The sequence below is a fragment of the Stegodyphus dumicola genome, chromosome 6 (assembly GCF_044657685.1).
Source record: "Stegodyphus dumicola isolate Sdum_Otavi_A_Nest chromosome 6, ASM4465768v1".
NCBI lineage: Eukaryota > Metazoa > Arthropoda > Arachnida > Araneae > Eresidae > Stegodyphus > Stegodyphus dumicola.
Genome location: NC_140773.1, coordinates 158,906,666 through 158,929,057, shown reverse-complemented (window position 1 = coordinate 158,929,057; position 22,392 = coordinate 158,906,666). Strand labels below are relative to the sequence as shown.

At 31.6% G+C, this 22,392-nt stretch overlaps 1 protein-coding gene across 3 annotated transcripts in view; it reads left to right on the top strand.

Annotated features, from left to right (window-relative positions):
• Positions 1 to 217: 217 nt before the first annotated feature.
• Positions 218 to 22,392, top strand: part of LOC118192399 (bcl-2-related ovarian killer protein homolog A-like) — a 233,342-nt gene continuing 211,167 nt past the window's right edge. For all 3 annotated transcript variants that reach the window (XM_085819119.1, XM_085819117.1, XM_085819118.1), the window contains exon 1: positions 218 to 291. The gene's annotated coding sequence lies outside the window, so the exon portion shown is untranslated. The remainder of the gene's footprint in view (positions 292 to 22,392) is intronic.

Sequence of the window (22,392 nt, the reverse complement as noted above, 5' to 3'; positions counted from 1 at the left end):
TAAAGTTTCTAATATTAGATGCTCAGATCAGCTATTAACATTCTCATGAACGCGTAACCTAAAAAATAGATTTTTATAAGTTTTTGAAAGCATCCATACGATGCCAATGCACAAATAATGCTAACAATGTGAGCTCAAAAAGTGGAATAATCATATTTATTTGGCGAGATTTCATATAGCTCCTGGCAACCCTGCACCAATTGTGATCGTCTTTCTGCGGCTGGCTCCATAACTAGCAGGTGTCCAGAGCAGGCGGTAGTGTAGCCGGCGATTCCTCGCAACATTTGAATCGTAAGTGATTCTGAGAATTTTTTTGTTCTTTTTATCGTCTGCTCTGCATGTCAAAAAAGGTAGATTCCAGTTTGTCCAAAACAAATGGCAGTAGTTATTTCAAAACTTTTTTTTTCCCTTCTCTTCTATGAAAACTTTTTTTTCAAATGAATTACTCGTATTTAATATATTATTATTTATTAAATATTGAGATATTCTCTAAATCTTTCAACAATTTATTTTTTGTTTTTGATTAACAAAATACTTTAAATCAGGTGGATATTAGAATTATAAAATATTTAAAGAGGAAATTTTTGTTACTCTTAATACAATTTTTAAATTTATTACATAGAATATATTAATGAATTTACTTCATAGGTTCCATGTAAACCCATTTCCAGGCAGTTCAGGCCATTTTTAGTTCATTCTTTAGGGAAATTTAAATAAAATACATTTCTATTATTATTACTGTGACTAACAATGTCGTTCTTGTTCAGAAGCTCTAGGGGTCACTCGCCCCCGCACATAATTACATGCGCGGACAAGACAGAAATAACATTTCTTTTCGTTCGATAAATTATTTAGTTATTATTACAAAAGATGACATTTTTTTCCTTGCCGTGCGACGTATAATATAGTAAAAATCGTTACTTTCATTAATACATGATGCCTCTATTATTAAGCCAAAAAACGCAAATAATTAAGATGAATGTTCAAACCATACGAATAAAGCAATTACTGTATTGCTGTACATAATTAATGTAAAAATCCTTTGGAAAAAGCTTAGTATTGTCAATCAGTATAATTCAAAATACATAGAGAATAATGCTAAGAATTAAATTCGAAACTCTGATAAATTTAGCATCGAAAGTAGATTGGGGATGACTTCCCGGTTAATGCTGGACAGTCCCGGAATTTGAAACAGTGTCCTACTTCAGTGCATGTCTGGAAAATATACCGAGTTCTATAATTATGATTTTGTTAATCATATATGTATGTATTTTTGTATATAATTATATATACGGACTGAGGCATTTCTGTAAGATAAAAGTAGAAGAAATTCATTAATTCAATTATTATGTGTTATGGAAATATAACGGAATTCGGGTTGTCCATGTGAAAAAAGGTTTGTGAACGAATTGTGTGCTTTCTTTTTTAATTGTGGCTTATATCTGGAAAACAAGGTAATCATATCCACTCATTTAAGAAATTTTAAATGGATAAAATATTGAAATATCTGGTAGTTTGAAGGAAAATTATTCTGTTACAATTAATTTTATTTTTGCAAGAAAAGAAAAACTTTTTGAGGGTCTGATAGCTAATTAATTTATAAAGTAATGCATTTGAAATGATTTCAACAAATGAAAGAAGTTTGAGGGTCAAACTGAATTGTCACAAAACGAAGCGAGATTTTTTTTTTTTTTCTTTTTTTTTTTTTAATATTTTCAAAATAGGTTTTTCCCCTCCCTCCCTCAAATTTATAAATTGGAAAAATTGAACTATGTCTGACGTTACCGCAGGGCAAATATACATCATGCATTTCCCATATAAATAATATGTAGCTACTTTAGTAACTATTTTAATCACAAAATATGATATTTCTAAATGGTGTGAAGTGTTTAATTGGTACAGAGAACGAAACGTTCTGAAAGGAAATATATTGAGTATATAAATATTGCGTAAAATCTTAGAATGTAACAATATTTTTAAAAACTTTTTTGTTTTGTCGTTCGTGCTGTGAAAATTTAAGGATATTAAGCAACTGTTTATAATTAAAAATATTGCATATATTATTAAGTTTTTTTTAAAAGACGAAGAAAAATAAAAGGTAGTCATCAAATCTAATATTTTTTAATCAACTTCTTTTTATTGTATCCTTATTTAGATTTAAGTGCATATCATGTAATATAAATTAATTGTTCTGGCATTTGACCATTCAAGAATATTTGACTCCAAATAAATTCATTATCTTCCTTATCCAAATGATTAAGTATTTATATCGATTACTGGATTATGTCCACAACAGCGGAAATATTGTTGGTTTTAGAAAACTGCGTTCGGAGTTAAATTTTCCATTATGTCAGAAAATTAACTATCATTGATGACAATATTCCAAAAGAGAGGTTGATGAAACTAATGCGTATTTGTAGATGTTATAAATTTTTACTTTTTGATTTCTTGTTATTGCAAATTATAATTTTTTATTTAAAAATATTCATGCATTTAAATTATTGTACAATTATTTTTCATCGGGCCTTTTTCCACTTCATAAAAATGTTAAAACTCAGATAGTTTTAAATTCAATGTCTGAATAACTTCGGAAATTCAATACTTTCAATGGGGTAATTCTAAATGGAATAATTATTTTAATCTGAAAACCTCAAATTTTGATCTAACCAGAAGAAGTTATCCTAAATATCTTCAAAAAAAATTTTAAATATTAAAGCTTCAAATTTTAAAAAAGTAGAACATTGAAAAATTACGAAATAATTTTTTAAAAATTGTACGTAACAAGTGATGTTAAGAAAATATTTTGTTAATAACAACAAGGCTGTAAATGCTAAAAAGAGTTATCAGTTGGATGTATTATAAATTAAATGTGTTTTAATTTAATATCACTGTGTTACTAAAAATACATATGAATTATTAATGAAGTGCTTTTATTAAGTTTAATTAGGAATTGATTGATAAAATTTGAAAGACAAGTTTAAAATCTTAGGATAGGTAACTAACAATACTGTTAAGAAATGGCTATGCGTAAGAGCACATGGAAGATAAATCCTTATGTTCGCACAGCGTTGGCAAGGGCTATTCCGATATTCTTTCCTTCATTTGTCCATCAGTTTCTGAGGCATAATCGTGTTTATGGATATTATTTTCCAGGACAGAAATTTTATGTGTTAATCAAAAATAATGAAAACAATTTCGTAACATCTCCTTCGAGGTGTAAAAAAAATTAAAGCTTTTAGAAAATCCTCTAAGTTATCATCTCTTAGTTAGATAATTCTTGTGTGCATTACTATAATCAGTCAACCAATGTAAGCATTTTTTCAGTACCTAAAAGAGGCAAATTTTATCCTCAATGAAATTTCCTTACCAGCGGCAGGGTACGATTGCTGAACACTGATAATTCGATCCGGGTCTAAATCCCGATGAAGGTGTTGACCGCCTGGGAGTATTCGTAACTTCCCTCACGTCCAACTTGCATACGAACTAATTTCTCTTAAAACTTTCTCCAAGAAGGCAACCCTTTTCTTAGGCATAGACGGCCCCACCACTGATCAAATGTAAAAGACTACTGATTTGGTTTGGTTTATGCGATTCTGGCAAAGACTGAAGGACTATCTGCCTAAGGGTGCGATGCCTTTATGGAAGACTTTCTAAGGGAAACTGGCTCATATACACGTTACACATTTTCTCATATGTCACCTCATGCCACCACGAAAACGCTCATGCAGCCAGCCCGTTCGCGAGATTCAAACCTCAGATCGAACTACCAATGTTCAGCGACTTTACTGATCGAGCGCTGGTGGGCTTAAAAGATCGCTGAATACTTTAGTTTACCCTGGGTTCGAACCGAGACAAACGAGTTGGCTACGAGGTTGGTTTTCGTATTTTTCCCCATGTGTAAAGTGAATACTAGCCAGCTTTGCTTAGAAACTCCTCCACGAAGGCATATTGCTCTTAGACAGTTAGTCCTCGTGTGCTTAGCCATATTCAAGTAACCTTGCTTTAAGTAGATATCATTTGTATTCTTTGCCTTAATCAATTAATCTAATCTTTATGTGATTTAAATGAAAATAAAAGCAGGAAAGCAGAATTTTATTGGCATTTTTTTTACAATGCATATTGAAAGAGCAATATTTATATCTAAAATGATGTTTAAAAAATGAGATATTTTCTGTTCTTTATAAAAATAAGTATATCAGTTATTTTAAAAACTGTGCTATCCGGCATAACTCTGCTCCCTGAAGTTGGGATAACAAGGTTCTACTCTATAAATATATTTCAGAAACAGTGGGTAAAATTTCGTTCAACTATGTTATTAATTCCCATAAATTTAGTTTAAATCGAAAAGATTAATTATTGTCAATATAGCACTTTTATTACATTAATTTTTTGAAAAAATACATATGCTGTATTTCCGGGAGAACTAAACATATTTCACCAATAAATATCTTCAGTACAACAGCAGGAAAAAATATTATGAATGTTCTTTTGACATACAAAAAAAAAAAAAAAAAAAAAAAAAAAAAAAAAAACTGAAATGTTTCAGATTTTAAATTACGTCCAAAGGGGCGTTTTTTTAACATTTTGTGTGTTACCTTTCTTTATTAAATATCTTGTTCCTCGCACTTAAACCATAAGATCCAGTGCAACAGCAATATCGCAAAATAGTTTTAAAACGAGCATATCTTTAGAATTTCCGATACAGAGACTCACGCGCTGGAGATAAAAATGTTTTTTCTGCACAACGTTGCCATTGCTCGCTTTGAAATCCTTGAGTTTGTTAATCAAAAATTCGTCAAAGTTTTAAAAAATAGGAAATCGATCATAAAACAAATTTCAAATTTCAAATTTGGTCTTCCACATGCTCATATTCGTTGGAGGATTACGTTATTTAAAATTCGATGACTCTATGTACCGTTGTTTTATCACAATACGAGAAATATACATACATTTATGCAGATTTTTCATTATTTAATTTCTTCAAATATAATGCAGGACTCTAACATTTTGTGGCAACAGTTTGAAAAGTGAACCGACATTTATGAGTCCGACGCAAAATGCCAAAACGAAACTAATAGTCCTTCGGGATTCAAATCCCTTTGTACTAAAAACAGATATTTTAGTTATTTCTATTTTTGATTTTTTGATTTTCTTAAAGGAAGCAAATATTTTTACAGAAAAAAAAAAAAAAAAACAATATATTTGAGTTTCTAGAGTAAATATGCAGTGATTAAATTAGCACAATGAATAAATTCTAACAGAAGAGGCAACGTTTAAATACATTCTTGTAATTGAAAGTAAATTTAAGTAAAATTAATTGTAAAAATATTTAAATCATTTTTCTCTCTTGTTTACGTGTGATCACTAAATCATTCCATTTATGAGGAAATTAAATGGTAAATTTCAGATGCACGAAATATAGGACGTAAACTTAGACCTGTACTTCGAACTCAAAAACACTCTTTTTTTTTTTTTTTTTTTTTTTTTTTTGAATGTTCACATATAAAATTAGAGAGTTCATGTTTTACAAAACTCCTGTGTTGCAAACCCTGTTTCTCTGATCATGTAATTTATGAGGAGGTGTAATTAATTATGAAAAATGTGTATTGTATTCCCTTAATACGTAAATTTCCGTTCTGACGGCGGAAAAAATCTAGATGGAACACTAGTGTTACCACTGCGTGAAATATGACGTTTCTTTATCTTCTGCGCGTCATTTCACAAGCGAATTCTTAAAGTGCTGGAATTTTTCTTTTATGTATGATAGTTTTGTGATAATTCTCATTAAATTTACCGTTCACAGAATTATTTTGCACTATTTCTTAGTAAAATTTCCTTCTCTTCTGTATCATCTACTATGTAGGAGAATTTAGAAAAGTATCGGGGGGGGGGAGGAATTACTTCCGTGTAAATTTGATAGACCACCAACTCACAACTGATAATGCCTAAATACTTCTATCAGCTATCTCAAGCGGAAAAAGAAATGAAACGATATTATTTTCTGTAGCATTCTCAGCTGTCAATCAGTTTAAATTCGATGCCAAGCATTCTTTTGCTGTAGTATGCTTTCAGCTGTGAACATGCAATCATATTAGTTCCATTTCTGCAGAATATTCGTAAATTACATCAGTTAATCAACATTCAGTTACAATACTGATTTTGCGTTAAACAACTTTGCCCAAATATATAATATGACTGCATCTGAAGTTGGCTGGCATAAGCTGGAATTTTTTAGGAATAGTGCATTAGATTTATTTTTGGCTTGTGGCAATTTTAGTTTACAATGGATTTATCAGAACTTATCCATAATAGGAGTCATTTGAGTCTGTATTAGCATTCTTGAGCCACAAGTGTGCTGTAATAACGCATACCGTTAATCACAACATCCTAGATACCATCTTCAGCAAGCGTCAAATCCACAGTCCCCGTGTTTTCCTGAATTTTTTAAATTAAAATTAACTCGTCGTCCACCTTTCAAGAAATCCAAATAGCTACAAGAAGTATTCATATGCATCAAGGAAATGTAGGAATCTGAGCACTTTTCTTATCACAGAATAAGTTTAGAAATTCAAGTGTCATTTTTTAGATTATTCACTTAACAGAAAATTCTCAGGTATCAGAAACCAGTTCTCGTTTAGCATTCTGTATTTGTTTCCAAAATATTACAGATGTTGCATTTCTTTTGACCTAATTTTAAAAACTGTTAAAGAATACAAAATACTCTCAATGTGGCATTTCTTAATCCACGGTTATGAAACTCGAGACATAATAATCATTTATTTCTGAACTTTTCCTAAAATATGAATCGTTTCTATGACGTTTTCTCGTAGGTCATATTGTTTGTTCAACATTTCCTGCATTCATTATTAAGTTCGGTGCCCTCGGCAAGAAGGATGAGGAATACACACACTCTTAGAAAGAACACTAGAGGTTGCATAATTTAAACATCTTCCTCGTAAAATTTCAAAATAAAAAAATGATTTTCCTATGTAAATGCTATAAAATGCTTTCTTATTCAAATACAAAATAATAAATGATTTTCTTATTCAAATATATTCGAGATATTAGACTGCGATATTCGAAATGTTAGATGCGATTAGATCTAAGTATTTTCAGACTGCAATTATTTTATAGATCACAAATATGGAGAGGCTCAGTTTCTGTCGTTATTATGTCGATTCAGCTTTAATAGTGATTTATTGTTGTCTAATATTATTCTTTCAGTCTTCAAAATTCTGCGTATGATTTTTATCTCGAACATATGATCTTGCACAACTCAGCTCGTTTAAAAGAGCCAGCTAGATTATGAGAAAGTAATCTAACTTCACTCATCAGAATGCTGGTGCGAATCACCTTTGAATATTTCATGGCCAGTTTTCGTGGCTGATGGTACTGTTGTGGCTTGTGATGCAATTAAAATATTTTGTGCCTTGTGATGTGATAAAAGCTTTCAAAACCCTTGAAATTTCCATTGATAGATTTTTGTTGTATAGAGAAGGGTTTCTTAAACTTTTTTGAGTCGCGACCCCTTTTTATCAGTGACATTTTTTCGCGACCCCCAAGACCTCATAAGTATTGCGGAAATCCGACACACGCGTGACTGAAACTGTCAATTTTTTCACTTGTACTGTAATATACTATTGCAGTTTTAGGTCATTAATTTCTAATTTTAACACATAGAACAATGTGAAAGTTTTAAGTAAGTTACAGATGAAATGACAGCGCCACGTTCAAAGCAAGGAACATGAACGTTTATATTATAAAAAGAATGCGTCTCAACGTTTTCGTTTTTTTCTCTTTGTCTGTATTGTCTTATCTTGATCTATTTTCAGGTACATTGTGCAAAAGTATTTGGTAATTGTAAAATTATTATAATAAGTTAAAGAAATATCAAAACTGCTAAACATTTTGGCAACCCCCTGCTGCAGGTCCCGCGACCCACAGTTTAAGAAACCCTGGTATAGAGTATAGTCCTTAATTAATACTTTTTAACAGTTAAAAGTATTTTCAAGAAAAAATACTCAGCTTTTCTCATGATGTAGAGTATGCAGCACTTGATTTGGCATATAAATATCCAACATTAATGAAAGGCAAATCTGTATTTAAAGCGCTTTGGCCATCTGTTCTCTAAATTGAAAAAGAATGGAAATTATTGCACTGAAAAAAACCTGATATGACCGCACATGACCTCCAGCGAATTCTAGCACTTAAATAGCAACGAACTTAAAGTAAAATATCACTTCCGATTGATTGTTTGTAAATAAAATTGAATTGTTTTGGATACCTTTGTGTATATTGGTAAAAATATATAGAAAGTTTCCTAATACGAAATTTTAGATTATATTTTATTTATATTTGACCATAAGTAAAAATTGTTCGTTTTTTCCTAAATTTATTCCAACGTAGTCAAACATTTGCTCCCTAATTCAAAAGGGTTATTTTCCCCTTAGCCCAAAAGCCCAAAATTCAAAAGAGATATCGGCCACAAGCACAATGTTTCATAACTTCGAAAAATCTTCGTCGCTTGACTCGTCGTCATCTAAACCACAATTTATGCTAGCAGCGATGTAAAATAATGTTATTTTCACTTTTCCAAGCAAGGGGGAAAAGTAAATGTGGCGTCTTTCAATGAGAATTATTTTTGAAAAATCATGGCAACTAACTTAGTAGTTCATATAACGGAGCATAAAAGAGGATCGGTAGATCATCTTTATATGCTGGATCGGTTTATTGGTTGGATAAGGCTTGTTATTACGTTGGGTGGCAGAAATATAACAACAGATGTATTCCGCATTTCAGCCTTCAGATTGTTAACAGATTAAGTAGTTTTTATTTCATAGACCTAAATTTCGGATTTAAATTTAGACTTTCAGCAGTTCCGTTGTTCTGAAATTACTGGTCGATTACGGGTTTTAAATTATTGGTTCTGAAATTACTGCTGTGTCGATTTCGAGAGATTTACTGCATGTGAAAGAAATGAGGAGAAAGTATTAGAATCATTCAGGAATCTATCGGCTTGGGACTGATAACTGTGCGTAGTACATAGGAAAGTGAACTTTAATATCTTTTTTTAACTCCTGTTTTTTACATTATTAAAATAAAAGTTAAAGTACTAAACAGGAATTTAAATTGGAACAAGTGCTATCCTAATATAATGAGTGCTATTAGAAATTTGAGATAATGTAATAACTATGAAAATGCATTAATAAAGTGTTGATATTACGTACATTACTGAAGGAAAAGGAAGAAGCAAAGTTTAAATTAGCGAAATCGATGAAGACTATTGTATAGTTATTCGAACTAAGAATTTCAGTGAAAAAGGTAGATATTTTGAGTTTCCCGTAATTTTCAAATTTGTGTTTGACTGAATTTATTTTCCTTTTCTTTTCAAAGGAACTGTTCTTTTAAATCTGTTTTGATCTAAATTTTTACCGCATGTTCCATCTATCCTCCAGCCGCTATAACAGTGACAGTTTTCCAAAGATGTTTATTACCGATGCCAGTAATTGAACGGCTAATTATCGCTGAATACTGATAGCTGGTTCGGGTTCCGAAACTAGCGTGATGGAGTGGGTTAATGTTTGGTTTTCGTGATTTTCTTCAGATATAACGCGAATATGAGCAAGTTTCTCTTAAAAGATCTTCCACAAAGGCATCCTTCAGTCTGGACAGATAGCTCTCTTGTTATTTGTCGTATTCAAATAATCAAACCAGACATGTTTAGAGAACGTTTTTGAATTTGGTAATTGTTAAACTGACTATAACCACAGAATTTCTTTATAATTAATTATTTTGCTTCAGAATTTAAACTTTAGTTGTTGTTGCTTCTAAACGTTGAACATAATCTATATCAGATCCACGAATAACATTATGGCCAAAAGAAGGAAAGCGCCTGCCGTTGGCCAAGGCTTTGGGCACCTTATAGGTAACAATGCGCGTTTACCCGGCTGCGCCAGCTTCGATGAGAACAACTAGGGAGAATACATTCAAAACCTTCTACCTCACCTCTCTTCTTCTCAACCTCTCGATCGGACTTTCGGCTTGATGATATTTTAGGTACCCCCATGCCAGTAAGACGCTATAGATTTACAAATATTCAGATCTCGTGGAATGGACCCTATTTCCAGCAGTATGGCAGGTGGCACCACGAGTGACCACATCAATCAGGACAGCAATCTGCAAAATAGTTGCGACTTAAATCTGTAAAATAGAATAGGACGTTAGGTTGTGCTCTAAAAGAGAAAAAGAAAGTAACATTAAAAGATGATATTTAAATTTATTGAAAATAATTATCATTTTAATGAAAGATCTGAGCGTAAATTTCACAGATTTTGTATGCAGCACTTTGTGTTAACTAGCTAATTAACAATTAACAGAATTTTTAGACGCTAATAAGAATTATTGCCTTATAAATTGAATTTCAGAATGCTGCTGAGCAGAAAGTTATTTTGAAGTTGAATTCTTTTTTCAATGAGAAAGCTTTTATTTGCATTCATTGCAATGAGTCATAGCATTATTTGATTATGGCAAATCACTTGATAGTTATCTGCTTAAAGGAAAGGATGCGTTAGTGGAGGGCTTTCTAAGTGATACTGGCTCGTATACATGTTACACATGGGGAAAATCACGAAGACGCCCATGCCGCCACCCCTTTCGCCGGGATTCGAACTCGGACTAAACTACTAGTGTTCAGTGACTTTACCGCTTGGCCGCTGGTGAGCTTTACACCATAACCTTAAATGGAGCAAATAAAAATGGCATTTCTTCGTTCATCTGTACACATTAAACGTTTGTGTATAATGGCATACATTATAATTTCCATTAAACCGTGCATAATAAATAAAAAAAAATGATACTTTTATCCTATAGCATTGTGGAGAAATGAAACAAAAATATGGAGCAATTCTGATCTGACTCTAACTTTTTTTTTTATTTATGCTGCTTTTACAACTTGCACTTAAATTGCTACGTTTTAATTATACCTAAGGTGATGTGAACGTGTTATGGCGTAGCAGTTTTTTCATTAATAGTGCAAATAGAATAAAATTTAATAATAATGTTGAGAAGTATATTGTTCATAAATCATTCTGTTACCAAAATAAAAATTATGTCACATAGAAAAGCAATAATTTGCACAATTGTTAAATTTTTAAAATATGTAAGTGGCTAAACGAGATTATGGCGATTTGATAGAGTAACCTAACGCAACGTTACGTAGTAAATGGAAAGTTTAGGCTCTACTTATAAGTACAAAAAAGTTATTTTATTTTAATTTGAGTTATAAATTGTTTTTAATAGCAGCGTATTTCCATTTTCATCTGTTCCAATAAAAATCCTTTAAAACTTTTATCGTGATATTATGACAGAAATCTGTCATAGAGTAATTTAATAAAACCATTAAGGAACGATGTTTAAACTTCTTGTCCATGTTTTATCTGAGCAATGTAATCATTAAAGCAATAAAAGGAAGCAATTATTACAAAATACGAAATACGAAAAGTAATTGTTAAAAGCTTTTAGTTAAATATTTGCTGCAGAGAATGTATTTTTGAAATAAAAAGGAATTCAGTGATTCTGTTTGCACTACTTGTTCTCTTGGGTGACGATAAAATAGTTTGCAGACGAAAATCTTCATTTAAAGTTTTTCCCTACCAAAAATAAAAGAGTTGAATTTAATTATTCTTAAATAAACAATTAAAGGAATTCTGTATTGATTTATATTATAAAGCTTTTGTTCTACTTAAACTTAAGGCGCGATTTTTTCTCTTTCCTTTATTCTATTGCTATGTAGTCTCCTTTATTATTAAACTACTGTAGAAAGAATTTATTTTCTTTGAAGCATTTTATTGACTGTTTTATGGTATACACATAGATTCGAAAATAACTTTACTGTTTGCAGGTTTTTTTTTCTTTTATTTTTTGCAAAACCGCCACATAGGAAAAGGCATAAAAGGAAGATTAGTAAAATGTCCAAAAATAACAGCCATGGAAAAACGTGTAAAAAAATAGAGCTGTTTAATAAAATCTTTCGAATGGAGAATATTTTGTAGTTACTAAAATCTTTAAGTGTAACTCATGGAGGATAAATACTGTGTATACTTTTCGTTGGGTTTATGTTATTTTATAAAATTTTATAAACATTGTCTGACAACACACTTTTGGCTGACGTTGTGAGATATAAGTATCATACTAAAAATAAAATTTCCTTTCCTTATGTAATTTATTTAACAGATTATAAAAAAAGGCCGTTTCTATTACATTTCAATTGATTTTGTAAAGTTACTTGATCTAAGTCTAATAATGTGGTAGCGCGAAATGATACAGATGGCCAAAGTGCTCTTTGTGCTTTTTGACTGAAAATAGCGTTTATGACCGTTAAAAGAAACTTAAATGAAGTTCTGTAAAACTAATTACAGACATTATGAAACCAAAGTTTTTACGATATGAATTGGAACCCAAAATAATTTTGTAAAATGAAATACGCAATTAAAACTCTAAAAATCTTAAGGTTAATTTTTTTAGTAAAATTTGAAAAAATTTCGATATCAAATATTTTTTTTTTTTTAATTTTCAAGAATCTTGTTTAATCAAAGCGAGTATGCAGAGGAGCGAGTAGGTATTTCTATTTAACATAAACATTAAACATGGAACGCGCTCAGTTTCCTCCAGAAGGCAAAGAATTTGGCATGCAGAACCATCACAATTTGATACCGGTAATCTAGGTATAGTGAAATTGAAAGATTCTGAATCCTTTTTTTAATGAAAACTAGATATCAGCAAAATAGTTTTTCCGGAGTTCAGAGCTTAAACACTTCGTGTTTTTTTAGATTTAGGTTCGAAAGTTTCGAATAATGAAAACAGCTCGCAAATTTGGGTTTTCGAATCTTAGAGCTTTTTACAAGATCGGAAGGATTCGATAATTTGAATTTTTCATCCATATATATATTGGTGTTTATTTCCGTATCCAGCACCACATTTTGTTTTTAAGCCCACCAGCGGCCGAGCGGTAAATTCGCTGAACACTGGTAGTTCGGTCCGAGGTTCGAATCCCGCGAACGGGCTGGCTGCATGGGCGTTTTCGTGGTTTTCCCCATGTGTAACGTGTATACGAGCCAGTTTCCCTTAGAAAGTCCTCCACGAAAGGCATCCCTCCCCTTAGGCAGATAGCCCTAGTGTGCTTTGCCATAATTAAATACACCACACCACACACCATTTTGTTTTAAACACGAAGGATATTTTTGCAGAGAATTATCGCTGCTTCTGTAGTTAACGAGAAAGACTTGAAAAGGTTTAAACAAACTTTATGATTAAATGAGAACTTTGACATAAATGCACGACTCGTGCTTACAAATCAGACCACTACTTGTGGCGGTGTAACTTACAGAAATATAAAATACAAATTTCAAATTAAAGCTAAGTCTAATAGCCAAGGCCTACACAAAGAATTCAACGAGAAATTGGCTCATAACTTCTTAGCGACGTAACAATTTAAATATCGGCAACTGTAATTCAAAGCGGAATAATACAATCTTATCTGAAAAAGCGAACCTAGTAACGTAGCCTGAAAAACAGAGCTCCCAAACCTTACTTTAAATACTATCTCTTTCTACCTCATTTTGCATTCTGGTATGGAAACGGAAACGAGAAGTAAAGATCCAAAACATAAAATAACTATTAGTAAAAAATCATAGTAATAATCCTACAAACATTATTTAAGAATGTCATTTCTTCATTACCAATAAGTTCATTTTTATTGTTTATATTGCTGTTTAGAGATTTCAGGGGTAGTTTTCAGTTTGGGTATACAAACCGTATACAGTACGTAATGAATACATACATAATGAAGTGCTAATGGTACATAATGAAGTGATAAAAATTTACTGATCGAGCCGCGCGGTTATCTAGACTACGCAACGGTAAGTTAAGGTTTTGTCTATGTGCAGAGTGGAAGCGATGCAGACCGTGAAAAATTCATCCAAGTAGCTTAATGTAATTTAATCACATTACATTACTTATTGACAACGTGCAGTGGTCTTCCAGTAGTCGTTTTCCTGCATTCATCTGCTTTCCATATTTTTTTCTTCTTATTGGAAAATGAGAGATCTAAATTTCATTACACTGTTTGCACTGAGCTCTACATTATCTGATTAATTAACAATAAAAGAGCACAGTGTACCTATGAAAAACTTTTCTATACTTAAGCGAATGGAGGAAAGAAAACACGCCGTGTTAAGGTTAATGGACGACTATACTCGTTCATTATCATGGATGATCCAAACGCGGCAATATGTACAGTAACTATGAACTCCTTAAAGGTTTAAAAAAATAAAGTATAGTGAATAATGAAATTTCGATAAATTTTCTATTTTTGCTTTTCGAGAAAATGAGTTCTATTCTTTTATTTTCCAGGCATGTTGACAGTCTTTCTGATAATATGGCAAATATTGCACCAAGTTGTCATGTCAGTAAACTCGCGAAGTTTTTTTCCGCCCAGTGTTTTGCTGGTTGTTCTTCAATAATTGCATTCAGAATGTTCTTGTATGGTAAAACCTTTATGCACTTAGTTGCTTTTGTCTTTCTTAAGCTTCTGTTCTTTACATTCTTTAGTTTCAGTTTGAAAATTCTGAGTGTCATTGTCTTCAGCAAGGGCTGATACTATTACTTCTGCAGTGACAGAATCGCCTTCACTATGAAAAATCTGTTCTCCTCAGGCATGAATTAACATTAAATTTTTAGTTTCATTCAAAGACTTCACAGTGAGGATCTCTTGTTTTCATAGCCGGTATAGTGGTTAGTGACCTTGATTGCCATAGAGATGGACCCGGGTTTGAATCCCAGAGAAGGCATTGTTTTAACTGTCCTTCCTTTCATAGGAGGCAACAGTGGCCATATTAGGTGCTGCCATAATGAAATGGCCACCACTTCCAGCAAATGTAGTGGCGTAAGGCTAATGGTTCTTAAATAAAGCGCCGGCCATTAAAAAATAGATAAATAAAAAGTAAAAAAAGATAGACCTGTGATTAATAATTCGTACGAAAATTCTTCAGTGTTTTTAGTTATGCTTAGTTCGTCTAGTCTTTACTAGAACATATGATATAACCACAAAGCCTTTTTCTAAATCTTTTTCAATTCTATTTGAAAACGATTCACCAGGTTTTATTAAAAAGGTTCACAACAAAATAGATTTTTACTTAAAATAATATATATGATGGTTATTCTGATAATATGGCAAATATTGCACAAAGTTGTCATGTCAGTAAACTCACGAAGTTTTTTTCCGCCCAGTGTTTTGCTGGGCCAGTCCCCTAATACAAAATTTTTCAGTAAAAGAAAAGAAAGTAAAAGAATAAAACAATCTGTATTTGAGCTAGCATCACAACAACGCCATGAAATTCAGAATACAAACTAAAGGTAATATTAATATAGTTGAAAAGATCTGAAGAGGAAAATATAAGGTAAACCGTATTTCATTCTCCGTATTTAATCTAACACTAGGATGGTTTGTTGCACTGATAAATAATGATAAATAAAGTAACATTAGTAAGTTATCACAAATTAACAAGAAATATTTATAAGAAAAACTTCTATTTTTTTTTTTTTTTTTTTTTTTTTTTTTTTTTTTTAAGTACATTTTTCTTAAACAGCTTTTTTTTGGGGGGGGGAAGGAGACTTAAGACTTTTTATTCTATACGATTTTCAGATTTTTATTTCTCCTAGTTAAGGTCGTAAAAGACACATGTCCCATTATAACAATACAAATGCGGGTATAACATATACATTGATATCTTGAATCTTTTCAAACCAAAAATTCATTAAATTCACACAAAATATAACATGAATAAAAAATAAATTCGAAATTTAGGCTTCGATCAAAATTTGCTGGGTTTAAATGACACTACTTTTACACAGCGTGACGAATTGACACATTCACATACTCTACATTGCTTAGTATTAAGAGAATAGTAATGTTACGAATGAACACTAATGCAATAGTAAACATATGCATTGATTTCTTGAATCCTTTTTTAACACAAAATTCCTTAAATTCTCACAAAATATAAAACGAATGAAAAATAAGTTCGAAATTTAGACCTCGAAGTGCAATGTTCGGATGCAGGATTATGTACATTCAAAACCTGCTGGCTTTAGGTGACACTATCTTTACACAGCACCCTCATAATATTCTCCATTGTTTAGTGATAAGTTTTTATTATTTGGTCTTAAAATACTACACTTGATTTTTTTTCTGTGATAAATGATTGTAGTAATCAGCTTCTGAAAGTATTCTTTACCGTAAACCAGCAATTGTATTTAATAATTTTCTTTAATTTATTCCAGTAATTTTATTTTGCATTTATTTGAAATATAGCCAGACATGGGAAATGAAGAGTTATTTCTAATAAGTATCATTAACTGTCCACTAAATAAGCCGAAGGTTTTCTTCACAATATGACTCTTATTGCTAATTGTATGTTTCTAATTTTAGATTTCATTAGATATTTACAAGAATAGTAATCGCGCTCTGTAATTATCGTAAAATACAAACGTTAGCTAATTAAGAGGAAATTCTCGCCATATGTTTTCAGAAAGAATTCAAACAATCGATCCTTTATTTGGAAAACGCGGTAGACTGCTCCTATAAATTTTGTCGATATATACCTGCGAGTTAATGACTAAACCTATCCGATTCGTCTCTTAGAACTGGGTCTTTCTCAACATCGCAGAAAATTTCTAACCCACTGGAGCATTACGGTGAAGAGAATGGGATAAACTACATACGATGCGAAGAGGATAATTTGAAAATCTAATTAGTGCTACGGTGAATATACAGATAATTAATTCCCATATATCACTATCGCAAATGACATTCCTCTACCTTTTCGTCAATAAACCTCAATTATTACTCTATCTCAGGTCGAGATGACTAGTAGTCTGTTCCGAGTACAATATCTGACTCTTCATCCATCATTTAATGACTTCATTAAAGATGCTCATGTTAGATAACTCAACTTACGGGTTTAATCCTTTTAGTATATCACTTATCAGGTTCTGTGTTCCTCCTTACTTGCTTAGGGAACATTAACTGTCCTGACTCGGAACAGTGAGCTTACTAAAGCTATGTTCAATAAATTTGGGAAGTAGACAATACACACAGGAAGGGTATACGAAACCCTTTATTTTTCTCTCTTTACAATGATTTCCGGACTTCGGAATACAGAGACCAACCACTTGTGGTCTGAACGTAAGAATATAAAAATATTAACTAAACTCTAACTAAACTAACTTTGGATTAATCAAACAAATGCCTAACTCCAAGATTGGCCGTATCTTAACAAAAAGCCGTATGTAGTACAGAGAACTGCTAACACTACGATACGTTTAAAATTATCAAGAGGATTAAACCTCTGGCCTTGAAGGCAACCAGCAACCGAGTAAAACTACTATGGCAAGCGGCCTGCTTCTACTAACTCCTTCCTCTCTCTTGCTTGGCAAAAAGCCACAACTTAAGTACTTGGCGTTAGCAAGAGAAATTTGCATAAATAAGTTAAAGCTTTTAATTCTGGCCGGAAGTAGAAAATAAGAAGTGATAGTAAAGATTTAAAATAAAATAAACGTTAGTAAAACTTAGGATCCTTACGTACTAATGAATTGATGGGATTTAAATGTCGGAGGAAAGAGCCAAAGAGATCATTAGGACCCGATGTATCTCAACAACGTGAATTATTACCAGAATGCATGGTCTCAGCAACTTCAGATTGTGAGGTATGCTCCCAAGCTGAGAAATGTTTTCCTAGCAAAAAGATACTTCAGGCTTTGCGTTCGCTTATCATATAATTTTGCTCTAAAAATTAAAAATCTATGAAGTGTTATGTAATATTACTGTTAATTAAAAATGGAATAACACCTTTTCGAATCCGACTTCTGATCTTTAAAGCTTCTCGAATTACTCACTTAAGATTAATAATAAGAATGAAAAGGGAAAATATTATTATTAATAAAGCATATTAGTGAATGATAAATTTGAAAATTACATTTAATAAAAATTTTCATATAGTTGTAAAGTATTTTTTCCTTATCCGGCTAGCATCGGGAAGTCCGGAGTTTGAATCCCGTTGACAACAATGCGCAGGAATAAAATGCCTAACTGCACTGCTTCTACATGATGATAAAACATGATAATGCTGTAGACATTTTTCAGTTGCATGCAATCATGGCCTTTGACTCTTAATTTAAGTAATTATCATTTCTAAAATAAAATACAATAAAGCATTCACGTACTGGTAGCTTTAGCACAAACGAAGGCAGTGGACGTTCCGTTAACAGCATAGAGAAGCGTGAGAACATTGCGAAGATTAATATACTAGATTATGAAAGTTAAAATTCCTCTTCATTTCTATTAGTAGTTGAATGTTTTTGTTCGCAAATATATAGTTACGAATTTTGTATAATGTCACATGAGCGGCTTCAAGAACAGTGAAACTCTGCCGGAAAAACGCAATTAAGTCGATTTGACATTTAGTCTATTTGACATCTGACGAGGTATCTCGTTAAATTGGCCAGATATCGCAAAGCTGGTGACAGTTTTCGATTTTTGTTGTCAAATTTGGCGAGAAACGACCCAAAAGTCGCCAAACGCGATGACTATTTACGATATTTTGTCCGGTCCTCGTAGATCTATACTACCCGTAGATCTATACCGTTGATACTGTAATTGATCACTATATGTAATTGTAACTGTACACAACCCTTATTTATAATTGTAACCGTATTTGCCTTTACAGTTATTTCAAGAACTTGAAGTTTCTCGGCGACCGTGAGGGGGAAATATTTTAGACCGGAGAGAGTATCAGTTCTCGGTTTTTCAGTTCAGAGTAAACTTCGGAGCGTCGAGAGATCTCCGTGCGACCTTCACTCTTTAGATGCACTTTTCACTGCGTTATGTTTAACGTTCTTAACGTAGACTGAAGTGGTAACTACTTGTTTTTTGTCATACTGAGAGCTATACGAGTAATTTTGTGGAAAGTTCCAGAACTGTAATTTTTTTTTTTTTTTTTGAAAATAAATTCTATCAAGCGATTATGTCTTCTATGTGCATTCAATTCATTACGAACCCGAACACACGCAACAATAATAGTATTATTGGATAAAAGACAAATTTAAACTAAATCTAGAACTGGTTTCTCTTTTGCCGTTATGTAAGTATATGCGTCATGAACGTTCTGTGAAATCCATATGACAAGGATTGATTTTGAAATAACTTAGTTAAGAACATTTACTGAAAGCATACTATTCTTTTAAAATGGAAAGATGAAATAGACATATTTATGAGGTTTTTATAAATGAAATTTTATTTCACATATATGTAATGGAAAGCAAATTAAGAATACAGTTTTCAGAGGTAAAATGTTATTGTTGGAAATTAACAAGTCATTTATAATTTCTGCCTTTGTCGCAACTTGTGCTTTCCATGTCCTCACTAGAATTTAAATTAATTAGATAGTATTTAAGGTGAGGTTTTTTGATTGTAAATGACAGTAGGTTTCTACCTTTCGAGGACACGTTACTTCATTTCTTCTACTTCTGATAATTTTGTAATAATTCATCTTTGAGTTATTTGCTAGCTATATTTAAATTTTTACTCCAGTTAGAGTTTTTATCCAACTTCGATTTAAATTTAATTGTATAGTTAGAGTTTTGATCAAACTTAGATTTAAATTTAATTGTATAGTTTTTAACTACTAGGCTATGTTCTTAAATTTGAATTTGTCAGTTATTTTAGTTTACATCACCAAAAGTGGTGGTTGATTTTCTTAGTACGAGGAGAGAATTATGCTCAAAGGTCTATTTTGATAAAAACGTTTGTTGAAGTATTTTCAAGTCTGTATAGTTAATTTCCAGACACAGCAATAATTCGCTTTACGTTTATTAGGAGTATGAAATTATGTTTATGCTCCCAAAGCAAGTCAAACTCTATAAATGTATGCATATATTTATTAAAAAGATACAAATGAATTTTATTTGATGAAACACACAATTAAAGCTCTTAAACTTTGGACTAATTTTCTTGGTATAATTTATCAGCAAATATTTAATTACTAGTTTAAATTTTACACTTTTATAGAGATTTTATAAAATTAAAGTAAATATAGAGGGAAGAAGGTTATATCAAATGTTAACAAAATAATCATTATTTATGGAGTTCTAAATTCTTTCCACAAATTTAAGAAGTGGCATCCGGGGCCACCATGAGGTGACTACTGATCTGAGTGCACTGAAATTGTAACAATTATACTAAATGTTTTAATGAACTGTCCTATTAAACATTAATAAAAAAAAATTTCTGCGGTTTTCAGATAAATATTTAATGGGTGGTTTTAAAATAGACTTAAAAAAGTGAGCTCTCAAATTTATAGGATTTGAAGATTCGAATGTCTCATATTTACTGTCGCCATAGATATCTCTTCTTTCTACCACAGCTTATTTTCTTAAAAGCCTTTTTTCAGTGTGTGAAAAAAATGTAAAGAGGATTTTCCTTTTTACCGAAAAAGCCGAAATATAAGAAATGTCATTCCATTTTTGTTTTATATTTTGATTGAAAAATGTGTATTTCAACTGTGAACGATTTCGCTGGTTTAGAGCAGTTTTTGAGGATATTTTGATTGTAAAAAATACGATAGGAAAATACATTAATCTAAGCAGCTAAACATACAATCGTATTTCAAATCTTTCATATCAGCTGGAGCAGAGTCAGGACATTGGAACAGAAAAATGTAGAAATTGTTAAGTGGTGATGTGATAGAAACTAACAAACACACACACACACACACACATACATACAAAAAAAAGTAGTCTGGAAGGCATCGTATCTGAACGACCGCCCGAAAAGGTTTATTAAGATTTTATAGGCTTTCACTGAGCTCGCAATCTACCACTATGCTATTAAACTCACTCCTGATAACCCATTTGTTTTTAATCTTTTTAGATATATTATTAAGTGCCATTTTCTTCGCACTTACACCATATTCAATTCAACAGAAAATCACAAAAACTTTAATCGTAGCATATGTTTAGAATTCCGATGCAGTGTTAAAGTTGGCATACATTTTTATATTTTAGTCTTTTCTCAGTTCATTATACCAATGTCCAGTTTTCTTTTATTATTAACAGTTTGTGTGTTAACTTTATTTATTAAATATCACATTCTTCGCACTTACTACGCATAAAATTCAATTCAACATCAAAATCGCAAAATATTTAAAAACAGCATATCTTTAGAATTCCCGACAGACATTCTCTCTTGTTGAAGATAAAAATGTTTTATTCTGTACAGTGTTGCCACTGCTAGTGCTCAAATCGTTAAGTTTGTTAATAAAAAATGCATTAAAGTTTTACAAAATGTGAAACAGGTAATGAAACAAATTCGAAATTCAAAATTCGGGCTTCCAAGTGCCCATGTTTGGGTGCAGGATTATGATATTCAAAATTAGATGGCTCTAGTTACTGTCTATTTTCGCAGTGCGAGAACCGTTCATACATTCATGCAGATTCTTCATTATTTAATTTCCTTAAAAATAATACAGGGCGATAATATTTGATGGTAGCAGTTTGAAAGTGGTACGCCGTTTATAGCGAACCGATACAAAATTCCGTTTCGTGACTAATAGCCTCTTTTGGACTGAAAACTAATTTCATTCTTTTAGCCCTTAGCGAGCAATATTTACTATTCTCGAATTTCCGGCTCCAGTTCCATTAAATCCATTTCCGTCGCTGCTACCATCTGTGAGCCTTAATGTGTGATTGCTATCATCCCAATTTTAAGAAATGAATCTCCATTTCATAAATTAGTGTCATTCCTGTTCTTATTTTCTTCCTTTAGTGTTATTTAAGGAGCGATTTTTTTCTTTTTGTATATTAATATTGTAGAAGTATTTGAAATGGCACAAATCTGAAATTTTCTAGAATTTGAGTTCTAATAGGTTTTTGAATCCTATAAAAAAGGATAAGAAAAAGAATAAAAAGGGGAAAACTTGATATTAAAAGTTTTCACTAAAACAAAATTTAAAATCTGCGTTTGATAAAAAAAAAGTTTTGAAAAATATTTTATACTTACTAAGAAGTTACAACTTAAGCACAAATATAAAATTCTTGAATCTTAAAATTAATTTTCTCATCATAATTGGCAAAACATAATTGAGTATCAGCTCTGATTTCTAGAAATTCAAAATTCATCGTTCCAAATTACTATTAAGAAGTTATAAATGAAAGTTTTCTCAACGCATTTTGACGGAAAACAATTGAGTTGAATTTAATTAACAATTCAAAAGTCAGCAATCATGGCTGGGCAATTCAAATTATAAGACAACTGGAATCATTCGCACGATGCAGCCTTTT